General features: G+C 39.8%; 1 protein-coding gene and 1 long non-coding RNA gene across 10 annotated transcripts in view; one reads left to right on the top strand and one right to left on the bottom strand.

The window, feature by feature from the left end:
- APC (APC regulator of WNT signaling pathway) overlaps positions 1 to 21,002 on the bottom strand; it is a 107,167-nt gene extending 86,165 nt beyond the window's left edge. For 5 of the 9 annotated variants that reach the window (XM_033520536.1, XM_033520539.1, XM_015652875.3 and 2 more), the window contains exon 1: positions 19,837 to 20,663. The gene's annotated coding sequence lies outside the window, so the exon portion shown is untranslated. The other 4 variants (XM_033520537.1, XM_015652873.2, XM_033520540.1 and 1 more) reach the window with 4 other exon arrangements.
- Positions 21,003 to 21,101: 99 nt separating this feature from the next.
- LOC107215737 lies at positions 21,102 to 22,746 on the top strand. The gene is made up of 2 exons (XR_004495501.1): positions 21,102 to 21,198; positions 21,280 to 22,746. It is a non-coding gene; the product is annotated as an uncharacterized LOC107215737 (long non-coding RNA).
- Positions 22,747 to 23,166: the final 420 nt, after the last annotated feature.

Here is a 23,166-nt window from a genome sequence, read left to right as displayed (position 1 = left end):
TCATTGCTGTGAGTTTTCTCACCATAATTATAATCTTTTGAACATTTAAGGCTCAAGCCTTAGAGGCTTTTAGCTACAAGAGGACAACTATATCAAATCAATCTAGAAAAACTATCATTTGCAAGATAAAGTGTTGGCAAGGAATCTGAGGACACATATATTATGCTCAAAAATATAAAAAAATTCCACATTTCAGTAGATAAAAGTAATTACTAGGGAGTTTGAAGAAAGACCACAAATAAAAATGGCTTGTCAAGGAAGATTTATGCTGCATGGTTTAAGGAGTACAGCTCAGCTAGTTTAGAAAAAGGTAGGCTGTTTTTTATCACTGTATACTGAAAATATTTTTAAGTGTCACAAGTTTAAAGAGATCCATCAGCACAGACCAGACAGACTGGAAATTAATTTCCCAACACTGCTGTGGTTAATCAAATCACGAAAGTTCAGTAGGGATTGAGCCCACAAGTTGAGACAAGGTATTTCAAAAAATACCAACTTTTACTATTCTACAGCCTCTAATGTAAGGGTCACACTGAAGAGTGCTGGGATCCACTCCAGAACTGAAATACACCAAAGTTTACAGTTCAGTTAATGCTGCAAGAATTTAATTCCTTGCAATATGTATATGCTCATAACGTCTTGGAACAATTATAATTAAGTCTCACACCATCAAGATTGAGCTGATTGCTTGGTAATGTTAAGAAAGAAAATCCCCTAGCTAATTTCTCGGGACCAATACAGAACTTCACCATTAATTGATTTCTGTGCATGCAGAGATGAGCTGCTGTGGGACACAGCACTCATACAGAAAGAAGAAAATTAACTCTATCTCAACTGAAAACCAGGACAAGAATGGACTTGTGTTCTTAGGTAGCACAACCCTCTAAGACACCTGGCCAACATGAAGTTTTTCTGCTCACTGCCATATTAATCATTGCAAATAATTATTCATGTCATATTTTTGGGTTAGCTTTTGTTTTGGAGGCATTCTGACTCTCTTCAGCTTATTTATTCACCATAAAAATGTGTCATGAGATGATTTGGGTCTCTCTTCCTTTGGGAATTGCTGTTACACAAGCCTCTAGGCGATGGTGGCGTACTAATTTTTTTCCCCCCTCCTCATTTGGCACACAGTTTTGCCAGTTTATTGAAAGTTAAAAATACACAGCCTCAATTTAAAATATGTGTTGCTGGTGTGGGTGCTAGGAAGTACATTTTTCTGTTCGGGTTTTCAATGAATTACATCTTTAAATCTTAATTTCAGTAACACTAATGAGGTAGAAAAAATGTTTTTCCTTTCATTGGAGAGGTAACTGTTTTTATAAAAAAAGTCTGAGAAATCTATAATATCTTAGGATATAGTCTCCTAATAATGAAAGACCAGCTTACAGGGATAAAAATTCAAGCATAAGCTGCTCTGCCTGGTATTCAAGCAGCATGAATACTTTTAAAAAATTTATCTACCTGTGGAGTAGAAAAGGAATACAAATTTGAAATATGCATTGGATTTCTAGACAAGCTGCTTCCAGTACCAAGCTCTACACAGGTAGCAACAAGGCTCTATGATCCACATTTTTAGGTGTCACACAAAACTGCTCTTATATTGGGCTGTTCATAATCTTGGAAATCACCATGCATCTTGAAAGTAATGAAGTTAGCATCTGAGACAGCAACTAGTGAAAATTTACCACTATCCAAGTTACTTCAGTACAGTACTGGGAAAAAGCAGTTGAAGAAAAGGACTGATATCGATGCCCAGAACCAACAAAGCATCAGTGGAGTAAAAGAACGGAAAAAACACATTTAAATCAAAAACTGTCAAAAACTGAGAAGGCAGGAATTCCTTCTAGGAATTCCTAGGCAGGATCTAGATAGATCCAGATAAAATATGTATTTCAGTGCCAGCTTCTCTTCCCAGCTTGAACCAACTTCACAAGCTGCTCAACCAAATACTTAAATTGCATGCACTGAATCTTAGAACCCATGTTAGAATCGCATTATTAAAGAATATCATGTTGCAACACTGTAGAAACAGAGTTAAGGTGAAGATGTAACAATTAAAAAAACTAAGATACTGGTGTACTTTGCATCTTAGATTGCAATCCCTATAGACATGGGAAGGGAAAATTCTAATTAATCACAACAATATTATAAAAGCTTGCCATCACTAAGTGTACTAGAAGACTACTTTTTCTTCTAATACATAACCCAAATACTTCAATCTTGAAATCAATGAAAAGACCGTATTTTAAAAAATCTCCAGTGCAAGTCAGCTAGAACACCAGCCTTTAGTCATATTTGACACAAATGGTCCTCTTCAGCATGAACTTACATTTCATTGATCCATTACTCTTTTATAAATGTATATATTTCTAATCAAGTACTGAATCCCTTCCTAAAAGTATTTTGTAATGTTCTAATGTTAAAACTCAAACTATGCAAGTTTAAAGTTTGCCTCGCAAACCCAAGTAAACTGAGAAATCCCAAGAAAACTGCCAAACAAACATAATGCATTCTTTCTACACAAAGAGAAATTCCAAATAGGAATTGCAGGGAAAGGTCTTGCAGGCAAACTTAATGCCTGAAAATTAAGGTAAGCTGAGAGCTCAAGAATTTTAAGTATTTCCCACAACACTGAAGGAGTTAATTTTGTACGCTAATTACCCCAGGTGGCAAGAGAAAGGCAAAAATCTGCACAGTAGGTAATACTTGTTCTAACAAGGAAGAAACAATAGGAGAGATTCCATGCCATTGACAAAATCCCTTCTGTCACTCAAACAGAAAACCACAGTCCTTCTCCAGAAGCACAATAGGCAATAATTGAAATTTACTTATTCAAAACTATGAATGAGCTGTTCTCTAGTCTCACTTCTTTATTTTTCTGCTTTACTTGATTTTTTTTTTTTTTTTGCCCCATCTTGTGACCACACACTTGAGAATTACATTCACATTGTGGCACACATCATGCTATCACATACAGGTGTGACTAAAGTTACCAGGATGACTGACTTGACCAGAACTGCCCCTGTGTGCCCACCACACAGAAAGGACAGCATCTATTACAGCACACTGCCACTCCACCATGTCCAAGCACTTCCAGGAAAGGCTGGAGTCACAGCATGACTTCAGTGAGTGAGCTACAATAGCAGGGGCATTCTAGTCTACACCTAGCTGACACTTTTCCTGATGCTCTCATATTTACTGGTTTTTGCTCTTCCTTTCCTGAAATGCTGGCAAGTGCTGGTAGTGAGGCTCATGACAGCCTTATTACCCAGTCCAAGTGCCTGGTAGTGCTCTGCACCACAGGCTATGAGCAACAGAATTGCTTTATCACAAAAATTGTCTTTTTGAGGATTTTGAGGTTTCCACAACATAAAGCAGTTCTGAAACTTATGGGTCTTCTAGAGAACAGAAGGCATATAATTATATTTAGAACTTGGAAAATTCAGAACAGAGGCAAAATAATGAAAAGCACTATCCATTGATGTTCAGAAATGATACCGTAAACTTGAAGGGAAGACAGATTGAATAAAATAGTTCTTTGAACAGTGAACCAGGTGGCAAACTACCCACACACAATTACCTGGCATTCTAAAGAACTCCATCACTTCTATGTCACTGGTCACGAAGTTTTTAAATAATAGACACTGGCTAAGGAAGTAACAGACAAGTACTTTCCAAAGTCACCCATATTCAGAGCAGCATAGCCATAGCAGCATTGGTACCTTCAAGGTAGACAAATCTTCCAGTATTTTTCAAACAAGTTAAAATATTCTAAACCACCTGAAACTTCTAAATTAGAAAACAGTGAATTACAACCAGGCTTTGTCACTGCAGCTAGTTTCAGGTCTTCCTTGCTGCACACATACCAGACTGTCACATGGACTCTTCAGAACCTTTACATCATTATGGGCACTATTTCACTTGTGGAAAAAAAAAAAACAACAACAAAAAAAAACCTAGACATCCTGCTCACAAGTAAAATTGCAGGAGTGATTTGGAACAATATAGAGACAGTCATCTATGGACAACTACTCTTTCATGGAAACAAAGCAATACACAAATCCACTGGTTTTAGAGGAAGACAAGTTCTCTTTCTCCATTCAATTAATTCTTTTCAGCTTCCAGCACTTGAAACATTTTTTTGGAAAAAGCTTTATGAATCAAGTCTAGTTCTCAAGGTCTTAATGACATTTAGACATTTAATTAGCAAGCCATCACTTGGACTGGCATCTAAAGCTTTTGTCAGAGACCTAATTCCATGCCAATTCAAACATCCCATTAGTCTTATATTAATTAAAAAGAAGCCTCATAATATTCTGGCTACTTGATTGTACTGGCATGCATTAACACAACAGTGGAACGAATCTAACTGAATGCAAGGATATAGATTTACAGTGTACACATGTTAAATTAACAAAGATGTTCTAGGACAAAAATACAATAACCATATATGTATATGAACTCGTACTCAGGCATACTTTGTGCTTCTTGCTACCCTGTCAGCGACACTCAAGTGAAAAGAAAGGAAAAAAAAATTGACTTAATTAAGACTGTTTAATTGATTCCAAACTATGCTCTGCTCTTAAAACTTTCTAGAGCTCATTTTGAACATATTTAGACACTTATACATGTGAATTAAGTATCATTACCCTATGTTGTCATTTCTCCCCAAAAAGATGTTCAGTCCATTGGATTTCTAAAAAATCTTTAACACATATAGCAATACATATAAACAAATAAGCTGTATTAGGAACGAAAAAAAAATCACAGTAGCAAGTGCCCTTTTTCATCTTGTGTTTCTAATTTAGACCTGTAGTTTTCATTGACATAGCAAAACAAGATGTAGAAAAATGCTAGAACAAATGCTAGAAATAATTTGCATGCATTCTGTAAGGTTTTTTCCTTACTTTTGAGGAAACAGCATCACTGCTCCACTACAAAGGGCTTAAATTAGACTCCTCTACAAGAAAATGCTTTTAGTTGGACATTTTGAATACCATGGAACAAAATTCTAATGCAGTAATTCTGATGAAATACAGAGGAGAAGGAAGACTAGTACCAAGAATGATTAAAGAAACAGATATATAAAAAAATTGGGAAGCATTCAGTTGTCTTTAATTCTGGTATTAACAAAGACTGTAAACAATTTTTTTAGTATACTGTCTTATTTTTAAAAATCAGTTTAGCTTTATGTTAAAAAGCAACTGTGTGGAAGAATATATGATCATATATTGGATTTGCTAACCTTGGAATATCCTGTATTTCAGCACTGCCTGCTGACACCATCTTCTCAGCAATGACAGGTGTCAACTGTAGCATCAGGGTTACTGGCACTGAAGCTTTTGCACCAAAACTCCTGACAGATACACTTTTGATGCCAGAAGTAAGTAAATTGTAGCATAATCGGCTTTTTTTTTTTTTGATTGGTCTAGATCCTGGTGTATAGCAGGTGCTATACAGCAATTACTTTTGTTGTACAGCATCTGCTGATAGCCAACAATTTTACCCAAACTTCATTTGACATACAAGTCTTTCATGACTAATACAGAGTAATCAAGGAGACTTGAGTCCTTGGATTGCAAACTCTGCAGGAAACAGATTAGAAGGAGTAGAGATCTTAAATGTAGATCTTTCTGAGCAGAAAATACAGATGCTGCAAACAATCTCAGTGAAACAAGGCAGGCATTTAACTCCAGAAATCCCATTATTAAAGGCATATACAACATTTTTTTGGAAGAATGTTTAACTCAAATACCTGTATCTCTCCCTCCACAACACAGCTGAACTCTAAAAGACACAACCAAAAAAACTTAAAGCCCACCAAAAAAAAAAAAATGTATTTAGGAGTTCAAGACGACTTTGGTCTGGTATACCTTCTACTATAGTAGAAGAAGCAGAGCTACTTAGCCCTTTACAACCTATACTTTGCACATCATAAATGGGAATTTTTCACCAAAAGAACCTCTAAACATGAGGATAAGAGACTCCCTTTCCTTTGGGAAAGCTTTAGGGACACTGGTACAGGCCTGAGAGTACAAACTTTTCTTTCAGAATAAAAGCTGATTTCCCTTTGTTATGAAAATGAAGTGTCTACTTATGTACTTGAAGCTTTTACTAAACAGCAAAATGGTAAGATGGCCAGCATTTTCACTGAAATAAGCAAGTTCCTACAGAATACCAAAATTTCAAACCAGGAACTACATCAGCTACAGGAAAAGTATTTTTTACTAAATTGGCAAGATGAGTGCAAAGGTCACCCACATGGACCTTTAAAAGATGTTTCAAAGCATTGGGCACTAGAACTCACTATTTAATTGCATGAAAATGCTAAGAAATGAAGGCATGCCAAATTTCTGGTCCTAAGAACAAGCTTACACTTTTCTGAATAGTGAAGACCAACATGGCCAGCCATCAGATCAATATGATTACAAAAAGACTTCGCAACACACAAAAAATACTTTCAAATGTGTATTTTTGAAACACATAAAATATTAGGATGGTGTTTTGGAAACCGCTAACCATGGAAAAAAACATGAAATCTGAGCAGCACTACCCAAGATGGACAGTAGCAGTATGACACTAAGATGTCAGCAACTTGAGACAAAGTGGAAGTTCTTTGCAAGACTTGTATCTGAATTTAGAACTACAAAGACAGCAGTACTATGACTTGTGTCCAAGACGAACAGCTGAGGAACTCAGTATTTTTATTCAGACACTGTACACACAAAATACAACTTAATAAAACAAAGAGCTTGTTTGATCAAACTACTTTGCTATTTCCAAAATAAATGTCTTGTTTCACAGTTTGATGAAGCTTAGCCTGTTCCAAAGGATGTCAGACTTACAAAATCAGTGGAGGTAACTGCTGATGACTGAAATGACAATCAACAGTGCTGCAGTCAAAAAATGTTGCACTACCCAACAACCTCTTTATAGATGGTTTAAGCAGGCAAGGAATGCATTGCAATACTAAACTATGTCAGAGAAATTAGGCAAACTTTTTCCACATTTTTTATAATAAAGAAGCATTTTAAATGTTTCAATTATCAGTGATAACTGAATCTTTCAATGCTTGCATTAGAATGAAAATAAAAACTGTTGCTACATCACATAGGAGAAGAAACCTTGACCATCTATGAGGATAACAAGCAGCATGATGGCTTCCTGTAGAACAGGAACAGATTCCTATACCACAGCCTCAAAAAATACTTTTCCTATAGCTAGTGAATGACATGACAGTCCTGATACTATGACTGTTTCCAAACAAAGTTGTTTTTTTTACAATGTCTATGTAGCAGTGGGAGAAAATGTTGGAAAATTCTCATAACCTTCACACAATAGTGTTTGATCCCTACCCGTGACTAATGCTTAGTTTTGTACCATATAGTGCTTAGTTCATAACTTTCCCACTAACTGTTCTAATCAATTGTTTTAACTAACTTTTCTAATTTATTGTTTTAATTAATCATACATAGTATAAACTTCTGCTCTGTCATCTGTCACTGTAGCCAGCATTTACCAAGGTTTGTCAAAGCCTGCTATTGTGGGAACAGAGGTTGGGAAAATTACTGAAATCTTTCTAAACTAATTCAAATCAACCTGGATAAGTTTCAGTGATCTCTGACCTAGGAGGAGCCTGGGAGAGAGATCGGTTGCTGAAACTGGACACAAAGAATGCAGAATTTCTGGACCACAACAACATTTTGCAGAACCCTGAAATAAGAAAGTAACAAAGAAAATTCAGCAATAGTATTGAAACCCTCTCTATCTGGCATAAAGATAATAAAAGGAGTGAAAATTGGGCTAATTAGAATGACATGAGCAAGAAATCAATAACCAATAGAAGACAGAATATGAATTAATAAAGATAATGATCCAATTTATAGACAATGAACACTAATTTCTTTGTTTGCTACAATGTGTAGTGAAAAGTTCTGACAGTGAATGTGAATGTTGGGTGGAGCTATCCCCATGCACACAACAAAATGAGTAATGTGGACTTCCTAACCTAACAAACTGGTTGGAGAGTTTATTTCAATAACAAGTCTGAAACAGAAGACACTTCTAAAAAAAATTACAAACTAAATCAGTGTACTCTCCCAGCTACTAAATTCCAATGCCCCAAATAGGTATCAACATGGTAGATTTTCTTCCCATTCCACCCTACATATGCTCCCAAACATAGCCAAAGAGCAGTTGATTAATGCTAACTATGCAGCAGGACTTTCCAAAGTGTATGTTCAGAATATAAATACTTTGTACATTAAAAAACAGTACACACTATCTGTGAGAAAAAAAATATCCTGCTGCATAACAAAGGGCCTGCATACCTGTGAAAAAAGACATTTTGACATACTCTTGTAATAGCATATACTACTGCTTTTTAACAGACTGTCTAAGTTTGATCTTCAGGTCTGTGCTGCCAGCAGTAACTAAATCTTCCCCTTCTCCTCCCTGCAAACATAAACACTGAAACGGAGGACTAGCTATAAACTCACCTCAATTTTACCTTTCTCCACAGCACTAACTTTTTTGTAGTTGTATGGTGCAATTAAGAGAAATCAAGGAGTGACATGAAAAGCAGTATTATTCTCATCAAACTCCACTGCTTGGCAAACGAATAATTTCTGAGAACAGAGATCAGATCCAAGCAAGAGCTTTCTATGCACACTGAGAAACAACTATTTATAGCAATCAGGAGAACCATCTTCATAATGACTTGTCTAATGAAGGGTAGAGAATGGAAGAGTCTACAACTCTATCTCAACTGAGAAGGACACCGATTTATTACAAAAATACTTATAAAAAAACTATTAACAATAAAACCCAAAAGCAAGAAACACTCATCACAACAAAGATCTCTGCATGCTACATGCCGTGTTTCTTTGTTTCTAGTAACACACTGGAATTCCATGAAATTTTTCCCAACACAAAGCCACATGACATATAATGAGTAGATTGGACAAATTCCGTATAATAATTCTGATGTACTAGCACTTTGTTCCTGTCACTCTGAAATTTATTCTGTTTCTCCAAGCAAAACACAAGCAGCAACATGGAATACAGATCCATTCTGTATATATCTGAACATGAGGTTTGTGACCAAGCTGTATATAACTGAAAGCATGAAGTCTGTGACCAAAGATATTCACACAACTTTTGCACAAAAAATGTCATACAAGACACTGATGGGTAATATCCACTAAAGTTGTAGAGATACATTTAATGTTACAGTACTTTTCATTTTCACCTCCATGTTTGAATCTCATTTCTTATTTCTACAACCAGTATGTATTACATCTTTATTCACACTCTTACCTTTCCATACTCCCAAAAACAGCTACAAAATTATACACATTAAAATCACAAAATCCAAAACCAAACAATTCACACATTAGAAGACAAACCAAAATAAGGAACAGGAATCCACTTCAGCATAAACAATGACAGCTGAAAGTTCTATCCTGGCATGCTTACTCAGGCATTAATTTGTCATTTTTTAGGCTCAAAGAATCATTTAGGTTGAAAAAGACCTTGAAGATCATCAACACCAATGACACTGCCAAGACATCATTAAACCATGACCCTAAGTGCAACAACTACATGTCTTTTAAGTACCACCTCCAGGGACTGAGAAATTATATTGTTTTTATCATTTTGTTTTCACTTTTTTTTATCACTTTTTAATTTTTTTTTATCACTTTGTTATAGTCCATATAGTCCATCACTTCCCCTGATAGCCTGCTTGACAACCCTTTTGGTGAAGATATTTTCCTTGATATCAAACCTAAGCCTCCCCTGGTGTAATCTGTTACCAGACAGAATGAGATCTCTACCTCACCACAACCTCCTCTCAGGCAGTGGGGAGAAATACAGTTCCTCTTTTTTCTCCAGGCTACACAATGCCAGCTCCCTCAACTGCTCCTCATTTGACTCATGCTCCAGCCCCTTCCCCATTTGTATTCCCTTCTTTGGACACGCTCCAGCCCCTCAATGACTTTCTGGTCAGAGGGGCCCAGGACTGGACACAGCACTCCAGCTGCAGCCGCGGCGCTGCCCAGCACAGGGGGATGCTCAGTGCCCTGCTCCTGCCGCCCCACTATTGCTCACACACGGCCAGCATGGCCCAGGCCTTCTTGGCCACCTGGGCCCAAGCTGGCTCACGTTCAGCTGCTGGTGAGCAGCACCCCTGGGCTGCCCACAGGGCAGATTTTCAGCCACTTTTCCTCCAGCCTGTAGAGCTGAAGGGGTTGTTGTGACCTGTGGAGAACCCCCACCCAAAGAAGCAAGGATTTGATTTTAGATAAGCACTGTTAAAGTGAGAGGCACAGCTTTAAGTCCTGGGAAGAGGATTACACCTCTCTGCCTTGGGGGACGTGCCTTATAAGCCCAGGAAAAATTGCTCCATCCCCAAAATCCCCCGTGAGGTGTCAGCCCGAGGTGTTCTGCCTTTCTTATGTTGCAATTAGTTGTATTCTGCATTAAGCCCTCCTACTGTACCCGTATTGGTTTGTGCCCCTGGGGCTTCTCCCTTGCTGTGACCAAAACCCACAACCCTGCCTCAGTTCAGGTTCTCTATCTCTGGATCAAGCTGAGTTGGTTCCTGTGTTGGTGATGCCCCAATAAATGGGTTCCTGAGTTTAACAAAGTGTCTTGTTAATTTCCATGTCAGTCACCACTGGCTGTAACTCCCCTGGACAAGACCCTGCTGTTGCAACAGAATGCAACAGTGACCCAAGGCAGGACTGTGCACTTTCTCTTTTTAAACTTAGAATCCCTTGGCCTCATCCACTGGATCCAGCCCACTCTGATCCCTCTGCAGATCTTCCCAGCTCTATGGCAGATCAACACTCCTGCCCAACTTTTGTCTTGCGCATACTTTTGTGTTGTCTGCATACTGATTGGAGGAATACTCCATTAAACAGGACTGGTTGCAACACTGGACCCTGGGGCATCCCACTGGTGCCCAGATATCAGCTGGACACAACTCCATTCACATCACTCCCAGGTCCAGATGTTCAACAGTTTTCACCCAGTGACACAGCACCTGTCCAAGCCATGAGCAGCCAGTATCTCCAGGAGAGTGCCATGGGGGACAGTGCCAAAGGCTTTATTAGAGTCCAGGCAGGAAACAGCCACAGCCTTCCCCTCATCCACCAAGCAGGTCACATTACCATAGAAGACCAGACTGGTGAAGCCAGACCTGCCTCTCATAAATCCATGCCATGATCCCAGGCAGGCTGACTCTTATCCCCCTGGTCATCCTGCATGTGCCTCAGCACAATCTGCTCCATGGCCTGCCCTGGCATTGAGGTCAGGTTGACAGATATGAATCAGAAGTCACCTCACCAGCTACACAGAGTCCTTAGCCCACAAACTCTGTAACACGAGCCAGCAGGGGCTTGAGGGAAATGCTTCTCATTTATCAGCTGATTTTCAACTTACAGTATGTAAATAAATTGCAAAGCACAACCATGTACTACATTGAGTTTTATGACTTAGTTCACTTAAAGTGAGAGAACAATGAGATAAAACAGGCATATTTTGAGTAATACACCTAAATTTCTGTTAAAAAATGTGTTGAACTGGAATTTTTAACACTGTTCTATTAAAAAAAATATTGCTTAGTTCTAAAGAGATTCCTGGCCGAAGTTCTTTAAATAGAAGAACAGCAGCAATGTGGACTTGCCATAGCAGGAGTTTCAGAGGAGAGAAAAAGCTCACGTGATCCTGAGAACTTTTTTCCATTAATAAAGGGAAAGCCAACTCACAATTTATGCTTTCATGATTTCTTTGCACTCTTGCACACAATAATGAGAAGTCCTAGTTTTCTTCCAGTTCCCTCCACATGCCAGTTACTACAAAAAAAGGCCCATCTACTAACAGCCAAACACAGCTTTGTGAAACTCAGCACATTTCAGAACCTATTTAAAGCAGCCAACAATTATACCATTAACAGCATAAATCAGAGCTTTTTATTAATATCTGATTTCCAGAAAAATAAGCAACTTTCACTCCAAGAATTTAACCTATGTGTGAAAAGCTAAGTCTTAAGTAATGTGACTGTGTCACCAGAATTCTATTATAGGGTAAGAATATAAAGTTTGTAGTTTCAAAAAAATTACTGCAATAAGGGAGGCACCTTTATACTATTTTACAAAGTCTAAATTATTTTTATTTTAAAAATAAAGTCTACATGAATAAGGTCTCTTCTTCCATTACAGATTAATATTCTATCAGCTTAGGGTTAAAATGCACCCCTGAAGACTACTACTACACTTATGAAAGCCATATCAAAATGCAATTGGTACTTAAACTTCAATGTTTTAGTTTATTATTTCCATAGAGAAATCAAACTACTTATCCTCTAATACACATGTATCTACTTATTCAGACAATAATCTTGTCTACTGAATATTATTTCTTATCTTCTGAAAATCCATGTGGAAGTAATGACAAAATGAATTCTCTCTGATCTGAAAAATAATTGATGTTTCTAAAATTTCTTACTTCTGCTGGAGATTACTAATATTTAATAAAGAACAACTGCTTTAACACACAAATGAACATACTCATGAACCCAGTTAATCTTTGGCAATCGCTTCAAATTACCATATACTTTGTGACCACGATCATCAAGCAATATCAGAGGTAGTTACAGTAGCAAATGAAGATACCAAATCCAAACAAGTATTTATGTTTTTAATCTTTCTTCCAATCACATACCTCTCCCCTATCCTTCACTATCACTGTTAAATTGAGCTACAATATTGAACAGATGCTCACTGCCCAGCTCCACCTTTATAAGACAACTACAACTGATGCAACTCAATGCTACCTTTTCACTGAAACTGAACATGATACAATACATGTTCTGTGACAGCACACCATGATTTGCTGTTGAAATAACCATCACAATAATTTATAATACTATTTTAACCGAAGTTATATTTGCAGTCATAATTCAAGTTGATTAGAACCAAAATCCCAACAATGTGAGGTACTTTTTAAGTTGGTTATGTCAATCTGAAGGCTGTTAAAGGTATGGATATGCAGTAATAAGGGTTTTGCTTTGCCAGTACTGGTAAAAAAAGGATTAAGAAATGTAATATATGTTAGCATAATTCACGTTTTATTTTACACATATAAGATTAAGTATGAAAACACGTTTTATGTAAGAAACACAAGCAACTTGAGATTGCAAAAGCAGATGCTGGAAAACCAGGAATTTGCAAGAGAATGACCCAGCAATTATGATAACACCGAGAAGAGGTGAGTCCACTCAAGGAAGATGAGCACTCTAACGACCTGGTGATTAATGCCTGATACCGACCCGATCTGATTCTCCAGAACCATGCATCTCAATGTCGGTTTCCCGAAAAAAAAAAATACTCAAGACTCCCTTTCCTTCTGAGAGAAAACTCACCTCGATTCTACATCTCAAAGCTTGCTTCCCAAAAAACCACTTCATCTCCTTCTCAGAAAACTCATCAGCAGTCCAGCAGCAGAAATACCAATAAGTAACAACACAAGAAAAAAAGAAACTGAAGTTGCATAGCCTCAAGCTGAAAAACCCGTAAAAAACTCAGCTCTCCAAAAGACAGTTTGTGAACTTGGGGAAATCAGTGAGACAGAGGCTGATTCAGAGTTCACCCAGCTCTGATCCTGGGCTCAATGCTGATTGTGGTTGTTTCCAAAATTCGATTTTGCAAATTTTTCCATAAAATTGTTATTGATAAATTCGGCTGAATTTCATTTATAACAATTGGTAACCCCGACGTGATCTGAACTGGGATCCCATAACCCCTATTTCTCAGACCGGGGGGTTCCCCCGCTGAATTCAGCGGCCTGATGGAATTGGGAGATCTGGCGAACCAATCAGAAACAAACTAAGTTTAGGCAAACAACCACAATCCAAAGAGGTCAAGAGCTAGCTCAGGAGCTCTCCACGAACTCCAGAAGACCAAAAAGGACATCTTCCAAACCGCAGCAAAATTTGCTCATAACAATCTGAGTGCACAAAGAACCCACGTGGGAAGAAGGCACCGTAAGTACCGTGTGGTTGACCAGGGCGATTGAGCATGAATGAGGCGTGATTTTGTCATGAAGTGAGAGTGGACTCACTCTCCTGTGAGGGAAACGGTTAGCCATGGGGGAAGTGTGGGGGGAATTCCTAAATCCAGTCAAAACCCGAACAACCAGGTAGTTTTCAGGAAGGGTTTTGGGGAAGGAAACACAGCTCACCTCGCAATCCCAAAGGAAAAGGTTCCAGAGAGACGCATAAGAGTAATTTCCAACTCCTGTTAAACCCAAAGACCAGACAGAGCATTTTTTGAGGGGGAGAGCTTTGGGAAAAGGACTCGGCTTGCCCAAAGGGAGATGTTCTGGGGAGACACAATCCAAAGGAAAAGGTTCTGGGGAGATGCATAAGGGTCACTCCCAACTCTTCTTAATCCAAAACCAGGCAGAGTGGTTTTGGGAAAGGGACTTGGCTCACCCAAAGGAAGGAGTTCCAGGAACGCACATGGGAATTCCCAGCTCCTGTTAACCCAAAATCCAGAGTGGTTTGGGAAGAGGGGGGTGTTTTGGGAAAGGAAACCCAAATCATGTTGAAACCCAAAAAATCAGGAAGAATTTTTCAGGAGGGAGAAAATACCCCATTCATGTCAAGACTGAAACCAGGCAGGGTTCCAGAGGTCGATCGCAGGCGACTAGGAGGGAAAGAGATGTTCCAGTGAGTTCAGGAACTGGTAAACCTCCTAGTCGAGTCCAAAAAGACAGTACGGTTCAGGAGACTTTATAAGAAGGTCTACCAGAAGAAATCCCACGGGTCTGTCCCCTGCTGGACCAGTAAGCTGGTAACATTAACTAAGAATCAAAAGTAAAAGAAACACAGTACCCTTTAAATCTTTATAAACCAAGCCAGAAAGAAATAAAAAGTAAACTAATTCTCCAACAGGAGAAACATTGTTAAAAACATGATTTGTAACAAAATCGTAAGCGAACATACAAAAAACCCTCAAAAAGTTAGACAACTATCAAGAGAGAAGATTACAAAAATGATTGATAAAAGCTCAGAAAATTCATGTGAAAAGTATAGAGAGATATAGTTAAAGCAAAGACCAGGCGTGGAAATTCAAGACCGAGAGCACGAACAGAGGTTGGCAGTAACTGTGTGCCCTGTGAAGCTGCGAGAGCCCTGTCTGCCTACAGTGCTGCAGGCTGTGCCCGCCGGGAGAGCTGGAGCAGAGGAGAGCTGTTTAAACAATGTAACAAAACAAGAACTAGCTCTAGTATAAAGTGTGTGGTAAATAGAGCGAGCACAAAAAAGAAAAGGTGATAGCAAAATTTTTCCAGAAGAAAAAAAACGCAGAGGCATTCCTCCCCAGCAGGAGAGGCCCAACCCAGAAAGTAGTTAAGATTGTTAAAGAATGTCAAAAACTCTCATTGTTCCAGAGACCCACCAAACTAGAACCTTTGTTAACTTTTAAAGTGAGTCTGGATCGAGATGTGTGTCCTAGTAATAGCAAGGCCTCTCAATTCTCCTTAATTTTTATCCCTGAAGGGGAAAATTATTAAAGAATTTTTTTTTTTTCATAATAGTTGTGAAAGTCGTAGTTTCTTCTGTAAGCTCAGAAGTTTAAAACACATCTTTCTCTGAAAGAATTGTAGTAAATGAATTTAAAGATTTAATTCATTTGTCGACATAGAGTTCTTTACAGAGCTGAAAGGCTCTTGTTTGAGGGACCACACCTCTGAGCTTTTAGATGTTTTGTTGAAAAAAAGCCAGAATTGGCAGATTTTAGTTATGAAGCCAATTCTGCAACTCCTTCCTTGAAGGACAGTGTTGTCCCTATGCAAAACTAAATATTTGTCATGTAGCTTCCTCTGTAGAAGCTATAAGAAAAAACTTTTTTAAAAAGTATTTTATTATCTTTCCTTAATAACAGTTATTAAGAGTAAATTAAAATTGTACTGTTGAAAAAGAGGAGAGGTCTCTGTGCTGTAAAAAGTGAGTGATACACCTAAAAAGTAAGAGCAGAAAAACAGAAGCCAGAGATGAGTAGAGAAAGAGAGAGAGAACCCATAGAGTTCAGAAAAAGAAGAAAGAAAGAACAGTAATTGGGTTTTGAAAAGCTTACATTAGCCAAACTTTGACAAGCAAGGGAAAGAGGAGGGAGAAGCCAAAAACTCTCGTAACCTCCTCACCACCACTGTGTGCTGCAGCCCAGGGCTGACACTCTGCCTGTGGCTGTGCCACCCATCCCCAGCCCATGGCAGGTTTTTTTTCCACCCACAGCATCTGCCCAAGAAAGCCCCAGTCAGAGCCACCCCTCTCGATCCTGTGTCCACGGCTGCCAACCAGAAAAACTAACTCGGCCCCACCGGGAGAGAAGCTGCTGCAGCAGAAAACTCCAGCAGTATAAGGTACACCAAATGTCCCACAAAATCCCTACCCAGACATCGGAGCAGTTTCTATCCCAGACTCCGCCCACGCCCCATTACTGAGAAATTCAAGTTTAAAAATCTATGAAGCTGATTCTGCTCTCATAGAGAAGCTAATTGAATTATCAAAGTAGAAAAGAGAAACACTGCACTCCCAATGCAGCTGCATCAAGAAGAAAAGCAGAAAAATTTGTTTTGAAAAGTAATGATTTAGATTATAGTAGTTTTAGTGATCAGCAGAGTTAAAGAGACATTTGAAGGTGTTAGTGGGGGTTGTGCAAAATGGAGAGTAGAAGAGATGTGTTGGTAGTTTGTAGAGATTCTTACAAGGAAAGTAAGGTTGAAGTGTGTTTCTTATAGTGTGTAACTTTCTAAAGTTTGAAAAGAGGAGGGAAACTGCTAAATGCAGTTTTACAAGAATTTGTTTTAAATGTTGAAAGTAGTTGTGGGATGCCAAGGAGCTTGATTCTAATATTTAGTAGAGAAAAATTAAATGTTTAAAGAGTTTGTAATAAAGAAAAGTTCCTCAGTGAGAGAAAAAAAACCAGCTTTTTGAGAATTTTGAAAGTAAATGTAAAAATTTACTTTTCCAAGTGAGTAAATCAGTGCTATTTTAAAGTACTAACTGTATAAGTTTGTATTAATAGTTTTTTTAGTAAATCTTTTGTGTTTATTCAAAAATTTGGAGAGTATTTAGTCTTGTTTTGCTTTTTAAGCAAAATATAAAATATATTGTTTAAATTCAAAGTACCAGAAAAAAATTGTAAACGACTGTGTTACCATTTCCACAGACAAACTAATAAAATTTTTAGAGTATTTTAAGATCAAGACCCCTTAAGAGCAAAGTAGTCAATACAAGTTTGTGAATCATATGCAAGTATTTACAAACACTAAAAAAATTAAAAGAAAAAAGAACACAATAAGTTGTTTAAAAACCAAGATGTCTGTGTTATCCATGTATACATTATAAATATAGGTATTGTCATGAGATTTAAGTTGTGCATTGTAAGAAGTATAAATGCAAAAGCTTATGTACAAAGTGTCTAAAAAAAAAAGAAAAAAAAAGGCTCGACTAGCTGTATCTTAGTATTCGATACAAACCTAAGCTTACTAGAGCTAAATTCTCCAGAGTGTACCTTTTTAAATTTAAAAAGATCAAGGAAAAAATCAAACTCACGAGCACAAGTCAGAGCAGTTGAGTGCCAAATGGTGAGTAACATACTCTGTAACACAAATACTAAAAACTTATCCAAGTGAAGCACCTTTAAGAAGTAGAATGTGGCTCGGCCTAATCATAGAACCCCTGAAGAATACCCCTGCTGCCAAGAAGAAATTTACCTCGCCACCGGTTGCAACTCGGTGGGCGCAGGCAGAGGCAGAAGAGTACACCTGTGGGGAATCCTGAGGATCCTGAGCCTACCCGTGTGCCAGAAAAGTGGTCTGCATTCAGAGCAACTGCCCAGTGCTGAAAAGCAGACCCTGGTATATAAGTGTGAGCTATGCCTCAAGACTGTCCTGAAAGGACAAAGTGAGATAAAAAAGATAACAAATCAAGCCAAATATAATTACCCAAGTAACAAAAAGAGTGGGTATTGCACCTATAATGGCACTTGATTTTTGATATGTGAATTAGAAGAGAAAACAATATGCTATAACCCCACTACGAGGCCTAAGAGCAAACAGTCAAACTTTCCATCAAAGAAAAAAAGAGATTTTAATCCATGTAGCACAAAAACAAGATACTAAATAGACACCAAAACCCCCTATTTTTACCCAGTGTAACCATAATGTATAAATTAAAAATAAATTTTTAAAAATAGTACAATAAAATCACGAATTATAATGGTGACTTAGAAGGGGAGGGATTGTAATATATGCTGGTATAATTTGCGTTTTATTTTACGCATATAAGATCAAGTATAAAGGCATGTTTTATGTAAAAAAACACAAGCAACTTGAGATTGCAAAAGCAGATGCTGGAAAACCAGGAATTTGCATGAGAATGACCCAGCAATTATGATAACACCGAGAAGAGGTGAGTCCACCCAAGCAAGATGAGCACTCTAACGACCTGGTGATTAATGCCTGATACCGACCCGATCTGATTCTCCAGAACCATGCATCTCAATGTCGGTTTCCCAAAAAAAAACCACTCAAGACTCCCTTTCCTTCTGAGAAAAAAACTCACCTCGATTCTACATCTCAAAGCTTGCTTCCCAAAAAAACCACTTAAACTTCATCTCCTTCTCAGAAAACTCATCAGCAGTCCAGCAGCAGAAATACCAATAAGTAACAACACAAGAAAAAGAAAGAAACTGAAGTTGCATAGCCTCAAGCTGAAAAACCCGTAAAAAACTCAGCTCTCCAAAAGACAGTTTGTGAACTTGGGGAAATCAGTGAGACAGAGGCTGATTCAGAGTTCACCCAGCGCTGATCCCAGGCTCAATGCTGACAGTGATTTGTGGCCGTTCAAAAAATTCGGTTTTACAAATTTTTCAATATAATCCTTATTGACAAAATTTGATTGATTTTATTTATAACATGCTAGAGGTTATCTAGATAGAAAAGATTCTAAAAATAGCCTAAAAGTATTTATGAAAAGTAGATGCTTACACTGAGTTTTAGACATAAAATATATACATTTGTGTATTAAGCATACTTGAAATATTGCATATACAAAATGAAGGTGTTTGTTAGGGTCAACAGACACTATTTTAGCATTAATACAAACCAAAAGAGTATTATAAACTCACTGCTCACAGTGGCATAACACACTGCTGACAGTACTTGTATGTTCTAAAAAAACTGTATTTGTTATTTGCATCAGTTACATGGGGAATATTTTGTGCAACAATGTCTGGGTACCAACACTTGACATACCTGAGCACGGGCTTCATTGCATGGGGGATGTGCACAAACAAGGCAGGCTGCAATACATGTTTTACACCCAGCAGAGTCTTTTATTGTATTTCTTAGAAATAAAAAATAATTCAGTAACTACATCACCATATTTTTTTTTCTCCTTTATGCAACCAAGTACATATACACCTTTAACCATGTATTATACATTTTTGACACCTAAAGGATCTAAGGAGAGCAAGTACTTGCAAGGCCTTTGTCAATGGGCACAACTATGCTAAAAACTGTCTTCACTGTAACAAAAGGAAAAAAACATCACGGAAGCTGAAGCACAATAATGATCTCATGATGTTCACTTTAATATTTTCTTGAGTGCTTAGGATTGGATGAACCCACCTGGCATACAAGTTTTATCAAAGCCAGTTTAAAAATGTAATATCACAGCAGCTGGAAAGGAAAAAGTTCAGTTTCTCTGCACTTCAGTTGATGACCTAATCTCACTTAACTCTTGATGTAGCCTTAACTTACCAAAATGTTAGCAGTATTCCTGAAGCAAAGTTTTGAAACCTGTGTTTCTCCACCTGTACACAGAATTATCTCTTCTTGTTCAACCGGTAGCTGGTAGAAGCAAGTACATGAAAACAGATTCAGTAGAACCATGTTTTATTTTTTCAGACAGTTAGAAGTTTCTGTGACAGCCTTACCAAAAGGCTTGTCTTACAGTTCCACAGGTCAGCACCATTATATTGTGTATAGCTGAGAGGCGGGGGGGACACACAAAGCAGTAGCAAACAAGTAAGTCAGATAGTTTAGTACACCTGGATCTTCATAGCTCTGTATTTACTCAACAAAGTCTGATATTTACAGAAATCTGAACTATTCTGCTTTACATCCAGTCAATTCTGAAGCTGCGAATGGCTACGAAGGCTAAAATTACTACAGAATCTGAGGCTGTGGTCACAGACACCTGTACACACCCATCCTTCATCATCAGAGGTCAGAGGCCACATAACAGAAGAAACAAAGCCTCCTAACACAGAGTTTCGAGATTGACTCGTTTAATAGTAGAATTTTTAATTAAGGATTCTGTAGGTCAAGGTCTCTAAATATTTTTTCACAGGGGACAGCGGCTCAGCTCTTCCTAAGACGCAGCCTTCATATTCCAAGGGGCATTGTAGCTATGGAGTCGCCTGAATGCTCAGTCTTATTTTGAAGGACCAAGAATTAAGTGACGTCAAATTACATTGCGCTACCGCAAAATAAATAAAATAAAAAGGAAATCAAAGCGCCTGCACGGGCTTTGAGTGACACGCACTGGACCGGGCGGGGGCAGCGCCCTGAGGGCTCATCCCGGTCCCGGCACTCACCTGTCCGCCTTCCTCTGCCCCCGCCAGCGCCGCCGGGGCTCCACCGACGCCTCCGCCGGGCCGCCGAGCTGCGCCCCGACCCCGGGGCGGTGAGGGGCTCCGGGCAGCCGCTCATACGGGGCAGCCCCGCTCCCTCCTCACCGGCTCCCTGCCCCGGCTCCCCGGCTCCTCATCCCCGCCGCGGAGCTCCAAGGCACCCGCGGCCGCCTCCTCCCCAGCCCCTGCCGCTGTTCCTGCCCGGCGGCCGCCTTCCCTCAGCCGCAGCACCGGGGCCACTCTCCCCCCGTCCCTCACTCGCCACCCCCAGCCGGCGTCCCAACGGCCGCCATCTTGTCCGGGAGGGGAGAACGGTACGCGCAAGCGCGGGCGAGGCGATCTCGGGCCCGCAGCGGAGGCCGCGCGCACGCGCGGGGGCGTCCCCCGCCCCGCCCCGCCCCGTGAGCGCGCACCTGCCGCGGCTGGTCCGGGGTGTGGGAGGTTCGTCCGGCACCTGGGACCGGTTACTGGGAGCCGGTCACTCCGGGTCAGTCACCTGTCGAGGATCGGTCATCCAGGGTCAGTAACCCCTGGAGGGTCACTCACCCGGAGTTCATCACCCTCACAGGGCCCACCCTCACAGGACTCACCCTGAGGAGAGTCGCTCACTCACCCATCAGTCACCCGCTGTCCGTCACCTACAGAGCGTTGTCACCCGGGAGGTCACCCATGGAGGGCCGGTCAGTCACCCGGGTCCGGGGCGATCTCCTGAGGTGATCTCCTGCCTTGGCAGAGGAGGGCACGGTCCGATGGGCGGGCAGTGAGAGCCCGAGGCTGCCGAGGTCGCAGCAAACACAGGTCCCTGCTGAGGGGTGGGTGCGAAGAGCTCTCGGGTGTGGGAGGGGCGGGATGCTGGTGGAAAGCTCAGAGTGCCCCCGGGCACTGTGGAAGCTGAAGGAGTACACGGGGTGGACCCTTGTGATGTGTTTCTTTAGACCTCCACGCAGCAGCTATCGGGCAGTTTACCTTTTGAAAGATCACAGAATCACGGGATGGGCAAGGTTGAAAGATATCACAGCAGCTTTTCTGGTCCAACCTCCCTGCTCAAGAAGGGTCACCTGAGTGGCACAGCACTGTGTGCTGACAGTTCTGGAATATCTCCAGGGAGGGAGACATCATAACCTCTCCGGGCAGCCTGTCACTAGTCAGACGTGGATGAAATCTTCCCTGTCAGCCCATTTGTCTGTGTGCTTGGTGAGCTTTGCCACAAGTGACCACAATGTTTCTTCCTCTCAAGCTGGGCTCTGTCATGGCAGCGATGCTTTGGTGGCCACGTCCCAGCCATGAGGGTGGGCTCTATGCCACAACCAGTAGTTCCAGAGTTTGGTAGCTGAGGTCTCTCAACAATTGTCCCTCAATGTTGTCTAATTTGGATGACTTTCTTCACTTAGAGGGAAAATGTTTGCATAGCCTATATTTCTCTTTCCTATTTAGGCTTGTATTTCCAGTGAAGTTACTTCAAGTTGATATAAATCCCATCCTCTTCAGTGGGAGGTACATCTGCTGTCATGAATCCCCAGCATCTCCAAATACAGCCTGAGGCAGACAAGTTTCTGAACTTCCCCACTAGCTCTGCCATCCTTGACCACCCCTCCTACTCCCTGCCCCAGTTAAGACTATTGTTTTTAACCCATCTCATGAGTTTTGTTACTACTTTCTTTCTTTTGATGTTTATAAAGACTTTTTTACTACCAGTATGAGCATCCTTTGCAAGCTGTTCTTCAAATTATTTTCTAGTCCTCATTCCCTGCCATGATGTGATCTGCAGGGTTTTAGAGCTTTCTGCTCTCTTTATTTTGGTCTCCATGAGTTCTGCCCCCTCATTATCAAAGGAATTGCTTTGGGCAGAGATCATACTAGAGCCTGTCACAAGACACTGTCAAACCACAAATGTTTATGAATGTTAAACACATTTAGGAAAGCTGGTACGTACTGATAATAGCTGTGTCTGTGCATTTTAAATTTTGATACTGTTTTTTCTGCTTAATTTAGCAATGAAATTGTCCTTGGATTAAAATATTATTTTTAATTGCAATTTCTGTCATTGCTGTGTCATGATTACCCCTGTTTCAAATGTCATAAAATTGTATCCTACAAACCATGATCATGAATGGCTAAATACAAGCTGGTACTAATTTGACTAATATTATGAAAATTGGCACAGTTAAATACATGGAAGAAGTGCTTTACTATGAGGGTGTTGAGGCACTGGCACATGTTGCCCTGAGAAGCTGTGGCTCTCACATCCTGGAAGTGTTCTTCCTGCACAGGATCCAGACTGGATGGGCCTTTGAGCCACCTGGTCTAATGGGAGATGTGCCATGACAGGGGGTTTAGAACTGGATGGTCTTTATAAGGTCCCTCCCAAACCATTCAATGATTCTGTGATTCAGCTGCTCCAAATGGTATCTTTTATAGAGTCATATAATGTATCACACTGTTATGGCTTTTTGAA

The sequence above is a fragment of the Parus major genome, chromosome Z (genome assembly GCF_001522545.3).
Source record: "Parus major isolate Abel chromosome Z, Parus_major1.1, whole genome shotgun sequence".
In the NCBI taxonomy this organism is placed as follows: domain Eukaryota; kingdom Metazoa; phylum Chordata; class Aves; order Passeriformes; family Paridae; genus Parus; species Parus major.
This window is presented reverse-complemented; position numbering and strand designations above follow the sequence as displayed.